This window comes from Heptranchias perlo, chromosome 18 (genome assembly GCF_035084215.1).
Source record: "Heptranchias perlo isolate sHepPer1 chromosome 18, sHepPer1.hap1, whole genome shotgun sequence".
Lineage (NCBI taxonomy): Eukaryota > Metazoa > Chordata > Chondrichthyes > Hexanchiformes > Hexanchidae > Heptranchias > Heptranchias perlo.
The window spans coordinates 36,246,653-36,262,131 of NC_090342.1; the positions used below are offsets into that span (position 1 = coordinate 36,246,653).

Below are 15,479 nucleotides of genomic sequence, written 5' to 3' on the forward strand. Positions count from 1 at the left end.
CACCTTCTCCGCCAAAATGTTGACTTGAAATTTTAGTGTTCTGATTTCTGCAGTTCACACTAAAACAAATCGTCTTTATTTTTTCTCCTGTGATGTAAATAATTAATTACTCTTAGTTCATCCCATCCCTTTTTACTAGACCCTCCCCTTTTTTCTGAAGATGAGGCTGTTTATGTTTTTTTAAGCTATTTTTGAATTTGTTGAGCTTGTTGCGGTGTGGAACATCAGTGCTGGCAAATGTTTCCCTTTTTACTTCCAGTTTCAGTGTTGAGCACAACCAGGTCAGGCATAGCAAGCGTTTGATGCAGAGTGATGCTTTATCTACTGTTTGCTAAACCATAATCTTAGAAGGATACCCACTGCTGTACCAGTGTGACATTTCCATTTCCCACACCAGCCACCCTTGTGGTGTAGTGTCTCACAGCACAAGCATACCCACCTCAAAAACTCCCTAGCTTGAATGTCTCTTCATCTGCATGAAACATGTTTTTCCTCTTTTTTTAGTGTCACTTCTCCATATGATATAACCCTCATCCCAGTTTCACTCTTACAAAAGAAAGTAGGCCACAACAGAACGTAGCATTTGACAATGGGAGGAAAGGAAGCCTCCATAATGGATCGTGCCCCCTTTGAGGAGCAGGCCATCATCATCCAAGGATATTGGCTCCTTGAGGTTGTGGGAAATGAATAAGCAGTGGTGTAAGTCCCAGTAAAGGGTTAGTATCCCATGGCTCCTTACGTAACATCCTATTGAAATGGACTCATACAATCTCTCCAGGAGCATTAGAACCATGTGGAATGCTTGCCCATGCCAAATTCCTTTTTGTCACTCTGTCCTTTTTGTGTTTTTGAAGGATCTTCTCAGATTTCCACAGCTAACCCCTCCCGTGTCTGGCCTGACAGCAGCTGCAGGAGAAATAGTAGAATATCTAGCACCCGGTCATTGTGCTTACCTTACCCACTCACCAGCTCAGATACATCCATTTCAGGAGGTTTAGATGGATAACAAGAGGGCAACACAAGTGATGGGTGGACAAGAGCAGGGGCAAATGGAAGAAGAGCAGGGAGCCCTTCACCAGAGATTGAGGTTGCCTCCTTCCACAACTGTTAGGGTAAGGGAACCTGATCTCTGTGGCCTAGCTTTTAACAGAAAGATGCTTTATGAGTATGGTAGGTTATTGGGGTCATTGGTGTAGCTACCCAGAAAATTCCAAAAAATAGCAGCTAGTAGAGAGGGGTCCAGCAATCGAACAAAGGGGACAGAACCTGCACATATCCTTGGACAGAGTGGCAATTCCAGCAGCATCTGCAACACTGCCCCTCACCAGAGAGGCCAACCTGACAGCTCAAATAGCTGCCATCTCAGGTCTTGGGCTGCACAATTGCCAGACCACTGGGCATAGTTACTGATGAGTTTGCCCAAATGGGGCATGAGATGGGGATGAGCTTCCGTGATCTCATTAAAACCACCTGTGCACCCGCAGAATAGAGAACACAGTGATATGGAGGCTCCAAGTAGGATTGGGGTGGCTGTGACCATGGAAGATCTGTCGGTCGGTCACCACTCCTTTGCTCAACATCCATGACTATCTAAAAGCCAGAAGGCAGTCTGGGTCAGGTTGTTTGCAGCATTGTACAGCACCTTCTGGGACCTGTGCATAAAGAGATTGAAGCCCATTTCATTCCCAGTACCATGTACTGGAGATACAGTTTAGTCCCCTCTCTCTCCCCTGTCATTGGGGATTCATGTAGAAAGAGCACTAGGTAGCCACACACCCAGAACATTACCATGGAAAAACTGGATAAGAGGGAAGCACCATGGTGATAAAGAATAGGCAGTCTACTTGTGCTTTTTTATTGTAGATGCACAGGGAAAACAAGTGTGGATGTGTACACTTAAGATTTGGGACTAGGAGGAGAGTGCAGGTTTAACTGGGAGGATTCACTTTGTATTGATGTGGGATGGAGCTATTGTATGGAAAGGTGGAATAAGGATTACTGCCCTTTGCTAGGAAAGCAGGTGATGGTTGTTCTGGAGAGAGCAGACGAACATCTTCAGCAGTTGTCAAGGGGGGTTGTGGTTGTTGCTCCTGTTTCTGCCTCCAAATAAGCCATCTTGCAAAAAGGGGGGAATTACCAAACACTGCATCCATCAGTGAGTATAAACAGTTACAGTTTCTGAAGCTGAAAAAAACATTTTGAATTCACAATGCAAAAATAAAGACCTTTCTTGATGGATACCACCTAAATTGTAGCTGTGAAGGTATAACACCAGGTTTTTTTTGGAGGGGGGGGGGGAAGCAGTTTGCTCCTGGACTGCATCTGGCATAAGAACTGAAAATCATGAGTGCAGAGTTGTCTGACATTCATTTGCATTGCTGCACTTTCTACAGGCGGTGTCAGAAAAACCACCTGAAAAACGAGATAGGAAATTCAGCTGCAGTGCTGTTCAGGTGCAGGATGGAGTAAAAATGTTTGATCATTTGTGGTGCTGGGAGAAGTATACAATTCCCTGAGGTACTTTCAGTGTAAAACATTGAGCAGCAGAACAACATGGGAGCACAAGGTTAGGCGCCAAGATGCCAGTTCCAGATACCCTAACCTCAGTTGAATTGGAAAACCGATGGCTTAGATCACAAGGTATAGGAAGGAACATCATCACTACTTCAAAGATTGCGAACTGCTTTTATAAAGCTTTTTTAGCCACAAGTAAAAATTTTCAGAGGAAATTCAAGGTCAAGGCCATTACTGAGCTTTGTCAAAAGAGTTCCTTTAAATTCAACAGCTAGAAATGAACAGACATGCACAGCAAACTGTGTAGAATATTACATCAAAACTACAGCACAGAAACAGGCCATTTGACCCAACTGGTCTATGCCGGTGTTTATGCTCCCCACAAGCTGCCTCCTTCCCTATCATCTAATCCTATCAACATTCCTTTCTCCCTCATGTGCTTATCTAGCTTCCCCTTAAATGTATCTGCTATTTGCCTCAACTACTCCTTGTGGTACCGAGTTCTACATTCTTACCACTCTTTAGGTGAAGAAGTTTCTCCTGAATTCCCTATTGGATTTATTAGTGACTTATATTTATGACTTCTAGTTTTGGGCGTTATCAGTACTTTTTAGGCGTGATCTTCTGAATTTTAGTCACTGATCCATAATGTGTCTCTGTGGATGTGGATGGGTAAGTGAGCATGCATTTATATATATAATTGTTGTATATGAGTGGGGTAGTACTGCACTCCGCCTGACCACTGACCTGGATTCAACATCATCACTGGTGAGTAAAAGGCTGTTTTGTGTTTATATGTGTGGCTACATCTGTGCAATGCAATGCAAGTCTGACTATTAGGCATATGTGCATATGTATTGTGTGTGATTGTGCACATATATACATATATGTATTTATGCATGTATATGAGACTCCACGTGTGTGGCTGTACATAGAGGTGTGGCTATGTGTGTATTAAAGCACAAAAGCTGATGCACATTCTGCATTCAGCATCAGACAACACAGGCTGTAGTTTGCTCTTAACTTGCCAGATATGAAGAAGAGCAATGTGCAAAAAGAAAACAGGCAGGTTGTACCTAGGTGACAGCAGAAAATTAATTAAGAGGCAATTGATTTATTTTTTCCATGGTAAACCTGCCCTAGACATGCATGCTCTCTGCAGCCGTTATTTAATATTAATTGTTGTTCTCCAGTGCCTGTAACTAGAGCCTGGAGGATCCATGGCCTCTTTCTGTTCCCTGCTCTGATAGGTTTTCAGCCAGCACCTGCTGAGTGTTATCTTTATCTGACTGCTACAGCCCTGCCACTGAAACCTGTGGTAACCTCGATTGCAGTGCCCCCTATAGGAAAACATTGTGAAACTTCAATGAAATCAAATTAAGTATGTTCTTACTGACATTATAAATGTTTGACTCTATTTCTCATATCTCAACCATATCAATACATTTTCACCCTTCTTATCTAGTACATTATGGTATAAGCATAGAACCGAAGATGTTTACAGCACAGAAAGAGGCATTCAGCCCATTATGTCAGTGCTGGCTCTTTGCTAGAGTAATCTGAAAATAATCCCATTGTACTCTTCCCCTGCTTCAAATATTTATCCAGTTTTCCCTTAAAAGATGCAATTGTCTCTGCCTCAACCACTCTCTGTGGCAAAGCACTCCCAAGCTCCAGCAACCCTCTGTCCAAAAAAAAATTTCCCCCGCTCTCCTCATTCTCTTAGTGATAATTTTAAATTGATGACCCCTTGTCCCTGATTCCCCAACCAGAGGAAATGTTTCCCTATTCACTTTATCAAAACGCTTCCTAATTTTCAAAACCCTTTTATTACGTGGTTGATATTCCCTCTACGCGGTGTTTGGGCAGCTGGACAGCAGTTACGTTAAATTGCATCTGCCACCTATCTACTCATTCCACTAACACATCTATGTCCTCCTCACTGTCTGCTATAATTCCTACTTTTATACCGTAAACAAATTTCAAGGTCGTGTTCCATATACCCAAGTATATGGAACACATTTATGTACCAAGGAACTCAGCACTGACCCCTGGGGTACACCACTTTCAACCAGTCTCCAGTCTTAGCAACATCCATTTATCCTAACTCTTTGTTTCTTGACTGTTGATGAACTTTCTATCCGTGCTGCTACATTTCCTCTCGTACCATATGCATGAATTTTTCTAACAAGCCACTCGTGAAATATCTTATTTTAAAATCTTTATTAATGAATATATTAATCTTTCCATTTTGTTTGGTGTTTAACATCTAAGGTTACCCCTTGTGGAAGTCAGCTCATATCTTATACAAGGTAGGTTGGCAAGGGTAGTGACTTGAGATAGTTTTGGGCGCCCTTCAGAAGCTGCTGCTGGAAGTTCCATGTTAGTCTCCAGCTTCTTGGTACCTATTTCAGGATTATCCTTGAACCTAAAGGTCAGTGAGTTAGAACATTCCTCCCTGCATGGGGCGCCATGTCTTTTCTGCTGTTGTGATATTTGCTTTCGCAGAGTTTTATCATTTTCAAAGTTTTACTTCTGATTATTCATATCTTCCAGATGAAATAGATTGCAGTGCAAACTTTACATGGCATGTTGGAAAGAGCAGGCTTGATAATGAATTGGTACCAAAAATGCTCTTTTTTTATTTTATACCAATATAAGCACAGTCTATAACTTCTTCTTAACCCTAGATGCTTCCCTTTGACACCCACAATTAATCGCAGAGTTCTTTTTTATTCGTTCTCAGGACGTGGGCATCGCTGACAAGACCAGCATTAATTGCCCATAGTATGATACAATTGAGTGGCTTGCTAGGCCAGCTAAGAGTCAACCACATTGGTGTGGGACTGGAGTCACATATAGGCCAGACCGGGTAAGGACAGCAGGTTTCTTCCCCTAAAGGACATTAATAAACCATTTGTGTTTTTACAACAATTCGACAGCCTCATAGTCACTTTTACTGATACCAGTTTTTTATTTACATTTTTTTTAAGCTGAATTCAAATTCTCAAACTGCCATAGTGGAATTTGAGCCCGGGTTCTCTGGATTATTAGTCCAGTAATATAACCATTACACTATCATACCCACAACAGGTGATGGACACCTGTTCACTGAACAAATTGCTTAACCTTTTCCATTCACCTAGCTAGGATCTTTTGATTAGCAAGTACTCCTTTGTTAATACATTTTTCACTGCTTTATCAGCATTTGCCACCACCACCAATCATTTTAGCCCTTGAGCAGGAGTCAGGTTGTCCCTGTGTATTATTTTCAGCTGCTTCAGCTTCAACCATACATTGGCAAAGCTTCTGAGTGTATACAGCCAGACACATCACATGCTCAAATGTGTTTTGCAGGCCTCTGTCTGTTGGATGGTGGAATCAGATTCAATATTAACTTTCAAAGGGGAATTGGATATACACTTAAAAAGGAGAAATTTGCAGGGCTATGGGGAAAGAGTGGGGGAGTGACACTAATTGGATAGTTCTTTCAAAGAGCCGGCACAGATACGATGGTCCGAATGATCTCCTGTGCTGTATAATTCTATGATTTAGTAGGGTGGATATGGAGAAACTCTTTCCTCTGGTGGGGAAATCAAGAACAACAGGATATAATCGTAAAATTAGAGCTAGGTTATTCAGAAGCGAAATCTGGAAGCACTTTTTCACATAGGGTTGTAGAAATTTGGAACACTTTCCTCCAAAAGGCTGTGTATGATAGGACAATTGGAGCTTTCACGATTGAGATAGGTAGATTTTTGTTAGGTATGGATATCAAGGAATATGGAGCAAGCAGGAAATGGAGTTGAAATGCAGATTAGCCATGATCTAATTGAATGGACCAGCAGGCCTGAGGGGCCTACCCCTGTTCCTTAAGTTCCCATGATACTAAGTCATGCAGACCAGGAGGAACCAAGGTTCAATTCCTGGCCTGTGCTGACTTAGCTGATACTGGTCATAATAACAGTATGAACACTACAGTTGGTCTCAATGTCACCTGACTAGGGAGGGAAACATGTCAGCCAGGGTTCCTGTTCCTGATCACACTGTTGACTCCTGCTGGAAAATGAATATCTGGTGATCAGGCGATCAGGCTGTGATGCCCTTTGCTGTTGAATAGATTGAAAACGATTACTGTCCAAACTCGTACATAAAGAACTGTCTATGCAATATACTAGAAGCAACCTGCACCTGTGGAAATATAATCCACTGTGAGTCAGCATATTCAAAACAGGAAGAAATTGGGATGGGGAGAAAGAAATCAACCTTTGGTCAACGCAAAGCTAGTCAATAAATCATCAGCTACCTATATGACCACAGTAGCCAATGTACATGGCCCAATTCACTTGTCTATCCAAACATTCAGTTGGTTTACCCAGGTGAATTTGTCAGCCTGTTGTTGGATTCAGATTTATGAGTAGATGTGCATTTTCAAAATGCCCTATGACATACTCTAGAGCAGGACGTTGTGAAAGTCCAGCACTTACCTGCTTGGGTGGGTCTCGTTACCTACTTGGGTTGGATCTGATAGGAGGCAGAGCATCCATGCTGAATGCCAATTTGATGGATTTGTACTCTGAGTTTAATGCCAAGTTTACTCCTGCATCATTGGCATTTGACATGAAAATCATTTTACCACAAAGCGTTTTTAATTAAAGAAATCCATAGCATTTTCTAACAGCACAATCTATTTTCTCAGCAACTTCATAAATCATGTCTTTTTTAAAGTAAAGAATGTAGGTTACTGCAGCATTCTGAAAGCATTATGGGAAACCCCATCAGCTTGGACTCTTGAGTGTTGTGAAGAGAGCAACTCGATCAAATTTATTTTTAAAAGAATTTCTAAGTTTAACAATATATAGTTTTATGCAAATTATTCATGCTGCTTCTGTGTATCAATTCATCAATATTTGAGAGATTTTAATTGCTGAATATGGCGCCATTGATTCTTTCTGATTTTTATTTTTCCCCAGATGCTATCACAGGTATCTTATTGTGACCCAGATTCATCAATCACTGTACCCTGGGAAAATGAGCCATCTGAAGCAAACATGCAGGATATCCAGAGGGAGGGGGAGAAAGAGAGGGCTAATGCCTCCCATAACAATATTACCAACCACTTGCAAAGTCAGCGTGAGATTAATGGGCACAGTAATCCTGTCCCAGCCCCATCCTTACCCTATTCTCTTGTTTAAAAAAAACCTTTGTTAAATGTTAAAGGCTTAAATCACTATTTTTATATTTTCTAGGGATTTATTTCAAAATTATGCTTTCCTCGTTAATATGCTACAGAGAATCTAAAGTTATAATGTAATTCTGCATATTCTAGCACACAAAAAAGTATATTATTTATTCACTAAAGAAAGTTAGTGACAGTTCCTGTTATTGGAAGTGATATTGTATGAACAAGCCCAAAAAGGTGAGACTTCCAAAATATGAGCAGGATTTTATATGAATCTGAGCCATAGGCCTATAAATTTGGCCACGCTGCGCACATTTTTCGGGTGCTAATCAGCCTACTAAGCTCCCAATATGGCGGGCAGGAAGCGCGTATATATTTCCAGCTAGAAGTGCGCAGCCTGCCATGTTGGGAAAGGAAAAGAAACTGTGCAGTGCCCACGCCTGAAATAGGATTAGGCCCTTTGCATTTGCAAATATGGGGCCGAGCACCAGTTTTAGGCCCCCCATGCAAAATTGATGTGCCCTGAGGCAGCTGGCGTCAGTAAAACCAGACCTTGAGACCACTTGCTACCAATAAGGTAAGTTTTATAAATTTACTTACATGAATGTGGAGCTGAGAGGAGCAGAAGTGCTTCTTCTGACTTCACATTTAAAGCATGCTGGCCGCCGTTTACCCCAAACCGGCTTCCGATCTCCCTCCCGTCACAGCCTCCAATCACCCCCCTTCCCCTCTCCCCGGGCCTTCTATCTCCCTCCCTGACCTCTGATGTCCTGATCCAACACCGCCTCCAATTCCCCCCCCTACCCCCCCCCTCCAAGCTTCCGTTTGCCCCCTCTGTTTTCCTCCTCGGCCCTCACTTACCTAAGGACCACTGCGACGCTCCTCATGCTTGTCCCTCTTGATTGCCTGTGGGCCTTTTGCTTCCGAGGCCTCCATAATGATGCCTCTTTGCAAGGCAAAGTTGTTCGACGTGTAATACACAATAACAGTCCTTGAAACCCTTATCAGTGTATATTAAAGAGCGCCCCAGACTGATCCCGGCACCTGAAACCACTGCTTCAACATACCTGGTGATTACTCCGGTAGATACCCAGTACATCATTATATTTGTTCTCAGTTGGTGTTCCGGCATATCACACAGTATCATGAACCATGACTGCAGAGGACAGTCTTGATCGCCCAAGAGCCACCCTGAGACTTTGGCTTTAAGGGCCAGATAATGGCAAGTCAGCAGACCATAATAAAGCCATTGTGGCAGCTACCTTGGAAATAAACATTGACTTGCAAATAAACTGAACATTGAGAGGGTAGAACTCTTTCCTATTCATTTAGGTACTGGCATTGCGTAAGGAAGTACGTAGGGCCATGTGGATACAATCTTTAACACCCTGGACCTTTGGGAAACCTGCCAATCTATAAAATTACACAACCGTCTTATGCTGTTTGATTGTCCAAGGGGAAAGATATGAAATTGTTGATCAAAGAAAACAAGGTCATTTGCTTGGCACATCTATGGACAGTGGCTTGACTTACGTTGCTCATGTACCAGTGAAAAGCTGAAATGATCCCAAAGCATAAAAGTTCAGGGCACCTGTAATCTTAACAGTGGCTGGCAATGTGGAGAAATTTAACTACAAGTCAAGGAGCGCGCAGCTTAATTCAGTCATAATGTCCCTTGCAAATCATAGCTTCCGTAGACACTGTGACGTAGATAGATGGAGCTTAGGTCCTCCTCTGCCTGTATATTCTGGTGACTGTGCATAAATCACCTGTAGTGCAGCCAGACCTGCCTGGTATCTCTCAGTTGGTCCTCTTCTTCCTCCAAAAAAATGGTATAGGGAAATTCCCAGATTAAAATCTCATTGCGGCACTATGGAAGTTGGAGTAATAAAAAACAGCATTATAGCAATAGTCACAAAAACCTCAATGGAGTTGAGGTACTGATCAGCCATGATCTAATTGAGTGGCGAAACAGGCTCCAGGGACTAAATGGCCTATTCCTGTATTCCCTTGTTGCTAATAGCAAAAGGAAAAAAACAAAAATATGTAAGAGAAAAGCTTCAACGATGACCTGACAATATTACAATCTCACTACTGGTCTCTTTAAACTCATGGAGCTCAGCGCTGAACAACCTTGAATGCTCAGTTTACACAAGCAGATAAAGAAAACTGCTTTGAACGGATGCAAACAATGAAAAATCATGTGAATTGTATCATTATGCCCTCACTAAATGCAACACGTGATGCTTCCTGGAGACATCAAAAATCCAATTGCAAAATCGAATGGGGCAAAAAAATGGGCAGACGTCAAGGATTACTGATCTCCACCCAATTTTCCGATTGGTAATACCCACTTTACATCCAAAATTCAGGCATTACCAATTGGAAAATCTACTTTACTGTCTTTGTATTTGGTATTTGCAGTTACATCATTTCATTGTACAGCAATTGTTCATATTATCTATGATTGTTATCTCACACACACACACACACACACACACACACACACACATATGTAGTTCCTTTTTAATTATGCACACTTTTTCTTAATTCTAAAATAAATCCAGAAAAGCAAATATTTTGAAAGCCTTTTGCTCTTAGACATCAGCTAGGTTTTCTCATCCGGGTGTTGTGACCTAAGTGATTTATTCAATTAGTCAAGGCTTTTGAGTAACTCCTGACTCTAAATGCATTAGTTATCTTGTTTTATAGTTACCCCACCCCCGATCATTTGTCAGTATTGATCCTGGAACAAGCAAGAGACTCCATTAGTTTACCAACATTATAATTACAGGAGGGAGGTGAAAGGAGGGCCAAGGTTACAGGTGGTGTTTATTTGTTCAGTTTTCATTTAGCAAGGTGCATTAGACTCTTATTTCAAAATATACTATATGTCATAAAATTTAGAGATACACACAGTTCAGTGTAAAATAATAAAAATTCCAAGCAATACAGTTCAGAAAAATGCAATGCAGAGCGTACAAACTATGATCCTATTATTACAATTCAAAACAATCCTAATACATGCTGTACGATACAAGGTGAGATGGCCTTAGACGGTGGCCTTTCCCCATAGAACCTTTGCGTAGGCTGCACCTCACTTGAATGCGTCCCGCAGCACGTACTCCTGGACCTTAGAGTGTGCCAGTCGGCAACACTCGGTCGTGGACAGCTTCAGCTGGAAGATCAGCAGGTTTCAGGTGGACCAAAGGGCCTCCTTCACCGAGTTGATGATTTTCCAGCAGCAGTTGATATCTGCCTCGGTGTGCGATCTGGGGAACAGCCTGTAGAGCACAACGTTCTGTGTCGCTGAACTGTTGGGGATGAACCGGGACAGATACCAACCCATCTTTCTCCACACCTTCTGAACGAATGGGCAGTCCACCAGGAGGTGGATGACTGTCTTGTCCCCGCCGCAGCCTCAAGGGCAGCTCGCAGTGGCGCTGAGATTCCGTGCACGTTGGAAGTACCGCACTGGGCAGGCCCTTCTCACCATCATCCAAGCTGCATTCTGGTGCCTGTTGGTTAGTTCCGGTGACAAGACGTTCTGCCGTCGACCGTCTTGGTCGGGGAACTGCCCGATCAGATCTATCCTCTCCTTTCCCTGCAGGACTCCCAGAACGTTCCGTGCCAACCATTGTCTGACGGCCTTGTGGTCGAAGAGGTTCCTCCTCAGGAACTTCTCCACCTGGGACAGGTGGTGGGGTACGGTCCAGCTGGACAGGTCTGCTCAGCTAGTGTGGCCAGACCCAGTCTTCTCGGTGTGGTGGATATGTAGAAACTTGGCAGCGGGGGGGGGGGGGGGGGGGGGGGTGGTGAAGGTGCGCGTGGAAAACCCGAATTGAAAAAAACTTACCATTTCCAACGCGATCGCTATGTGATTGATGGTCATTAAAGTTCTTTCTAGGCTGGCTTCCGACAGGAGCTGCAACGCTGGTGGGGGTGGGGGAAGAAAGAGAGAGAGCACGAGATGTCATCTGGCATTGGAACGGAAGATCGGTGGGTGGGGGGAGGAGATGATCGGGGGGGGAGAGGGGGAAATTGGTGGGGGGTGGGGGAGAAGGGGAGATCGGAGAGGGAGACATAGGTCGTCGGAGCAGGGTGGAAAGGTAGGTTGGTTTTGTGTTTTATCTTTGTGCAATGGTTTGTTATTTAATTTATTTTGTTTCTTTTTACTTGATCCGGCCCTTCACGCCTGGTTTCACCAGGTGTGAATCAGAAGCCGTGGGAAAGCCACCCAGTTAAGTTAAGGCACTTTACCTGTGATTTTTAAGTACCTCAATGAGGTACATTTGGTTCTTTAACTATCATCCTGCCAGCCTTAATTGCCGGTGGAACTTCTGGATTCTGGACGTCCGTGCGCGCTCAGGTGCATCTGTGGGAAACTCGGAAGTCGGCGGGTTGGTGCCGGCTTCCGAACCCACTCTGCGTTTCTGCAATTTTCGCAGCCTCCCCACCCCCAACGCACCCGCAATTTAAGTTTAAAATTGAGCCCTCGGTGTTTGCGTATTAGGTCTCGACACAACTCCTGAGGCAGCCACACACAAAGGTGGCCATCAGGATCTGAACGGCATTGGGGATGCCCTTCCCCCCCCCCCCTTTGTGTGGGGGTTGTACACGATGACCCTGCAGACCCGTTCCACCTTGGACCTCCAGACAAAGTGGAAGATAGCTCGGATGACTGTGACAGTGGAGCAGCGGGGAATGGGCCAGAATTGGCCACATAGAGCAACACCGCGAGTACCTCACACCTTATCACCAGGTTCCTGCCAGTTATGAAGAGGGAGTGCTCCCCCCACCACCCCACATACCAAGCTTCTGTTTGGCCTTGGCGACCCATTCCTTCCAGTTCTTGGTGCAGGCCTGGAGCTCCCCGAACCAGATCCCCAGCAGCTTCAGGTAGTCAGACCTGTCGGTGAAGGGGACAAAGGATCAGGTATCCCACCTGCTGAAGAACATGGCCTCATTCTTATTTCGGTTCTCTTTGGCCCTAGCTCAAACTGGTCGCAGATGCCAATCAGTCTGTGGACTGACCGCTGATCGAAGCAAAAGACGGTGACATTGTCCATGTACAAGGGATCCTTAACCTGAGAGCCTCAGCTGCCTGGGATCGTCATCCCCCTGATACCTACATCCTTCCTGATGGACGCGGCAAATGGCTCGATACAACATATGAACAAGACCGCAGAGAGAGGACAACCCTGCCTGACTCCAGATCTGATCGGAAAGCTGTCTGGCTCCCACCCATTGATTAGGATTACGCTACGGATATCTGCGTAGAGCAGTCGGATCCAATCGCGGGCTCCCTCCCCAAACCCCATTTTGGAGAGCACATTAATCATCCACGGGTGGGATAGTCTGTTGAAGGCCTTCTCCTGGTCCAAGCTGATGAGGCAGGTGTTCAGCCCCCTGTCCTGCATGTAGGCGATCGTATCCCTGAGCAGCGCAAAGCAATTAGAGACCTTCCTGCAGGGTTCAGCACAGGTCTGATCGGGGTGGATCACCAGCTCCAGAGCAGACTTGAGACTATTGCCGATGACCTTAGACAGAATCTTGTGGTCAACATTTAGCAAGGGAATGGGTCGCCAATTTCTGATTTCTTCCCTCTCCCCCTTCCGGTTGTAGATGAGGGTGATGATGCCTTTCCTCATGGACTCTGACATGCTGCCTGCCAGAAGCATACCCCCGTACACTTCCAGTAGTTCTGGGCCTATCCACTCCCACAGAGCCGAATACAACTCAACCAATAAGCTGTTGCTTCTGGGAGTTCTACTCATCTCAAAGGACCGGACAACCTTTGTCAGCTCGTCCAAAGTCAGCGGCTGATCCATGCTCTCCCGTTCGCTGTCCTCTAAGACTTCCGTGACAGAGGTCAGGAAAGACAGGGAGGCACTGCTGTCTGTGGGCTTCGCATCATACAGCCCAGCATAAAAGGACTTGCTGATCCTCAGTATGTCGGCCTGCGAAGACGTCACCGAGCTGTCTTCCTCCTTCAAATTGCATTAGACTTTTTTTTTATATTTCAAAATATACTTTATTTCATAAAATTTAAAGATACACACAGTTCGATTTAAAAGGACACAATTTCAAGCAATGCAATTCAAACCAATACAATGCATATCGTACTCACTATGATCCCATTATTACAATTCAAAACAGGCTGCATTGGACAACTCAGTCAGGGAACTGCCGAAGTGCAGCTCTGCTTCGAGGAGCTCCCCAGCAGCCCTTGAACATTATGGTAGCAGCTCCTAACTTCTTGTGAATTAAAGTTGATCTTTTCAAAGCTTGCAGGGAGAGGGTAAAATTCTTAGAAGCATTTTGTAAATGACAAACAGTCCTGAGGATTAATTGGTAGCTCGTGGATCTACTAGGCTGGGATGAGTGTGGGACAAATTCATCGAGGTTGTGTTTCCAGCACACAGCCTTTGGGACAGGAATTTAGCTGTCTGAGCCCACTCCCAGCAGCAGGCTGTAAGCAGTTTGTTGTGTCATTGTTCTCTCTATAGTTTATTTGATCTGCTGAGGGAAATCTCTGAAAAGATCTGCAAAATGTCTTAGCAGTGTGACAGTTTCACGAGCACTGGCATCCGTGAGGTAACTTACCCAAGTGGCCATTCCTGCTGTGTGAGCCCAGATAGTGGAAGTTGTCAGGCTATTCGACTATGGGGGACATTGGGCCAGAACTGGCACCAACTGGTGTGGCAAGGCTGTCCGCACATCCTGCGGACAAAGACAACAAAAATACTTACCTCGGTCTCCGACGTCCACTTGCTCCATTTAAAAATTTTTCTCAGTTCAGCGCTGTGATATCAGCGCACCTCCCTTCGTACTGATGGAGACTGTGGGACTGGAAGCTACGCCCACAGAATCTGTCAAGAAGAGAAGTCACGCCCACAGCAGGCAAGTAAAACTCATTCATTTAAAGTGAAATTCTCTATGTTAGTGTAAATAAAAAAATTAACATATCTTATTATAAAAAGCCAAGCAAATGATTTAATTTAATGAAATTTACAGAAGTTAAAAGTTTTTTAAAGAAATTAAATTTTTAATTTAAAAAACTAGAGACCTTTCTGGTCTGGTTGGCTCAGTAACATACCAGGTGGTGCACTTACACACTGAGTCATCAACACAGCAGCTTTTCTTTATAACAGATTCTCAGCTGTTACATTGCTGACTGTTTTCATTCTTGAATGGCTGGTATTGTGGTGGACAATGGCCATTACACTTCTTTCAGTTGACACCTGATAATACCCTCTCAAACAGATTGAATCAAAGTGTCACAGTGTATATTTCTGCCCACCATAGCTGGTGACACCGGAGCAGATTTGCCACTTTGTGAGGTCACTTTTCCAAATTGTAATACAACCTCAGTTCTAGTCTGAAGTGGCAGTAGTAAAGCGGGCCCTGTTGTAGTATGGGCATGCATGTTAAAAAGTTTGAAAAGAGTTGTTTTGTGATGGCAGTGCATGCAGCCTCAGTCAAGTGTGACAGGATGTAAGGAAACAGTTAGTGGCCTGCATACAAGGTCCATCAACTTGATAAGTGTGATGCTGGCTAGTCTTACCATTGTAAACAATTTTACAACACCAAGTTATAGTCCAACAATTTTTATTTGAAATCTACAAGCTTTCGGAGGTAAATGTCTTACCATGGCAGACCTCCTGAAACCATTAAGTTACTTCCTCATTTGCTCCCACATTTGAGGCTACATTTTACTTTGGTAACCAGCTCCTGCCAAACAGTCTAGATATTTCTTCTGTGATGAGGGTGTCCTGAGATG

The 15,479-nt window shown here is 44.0% G+C and overlaps 1 protein-coding gene across 1 annotated transcript in view; it reads left to right on the plus strand.

Annotated features, from left to right (window-relative positions):
* cacna2d4a (calcium channel, voltage-dependent, alpha 2/delta subunit 4a) overlaps positions 1-15,479 on the plus strand; it is a 435,940-nt gene that overhangs the window by 376,155 nt on the left and 44,306 nt on the right. The gene's annotated exons all lie outside the window — the stretch shown is intronic.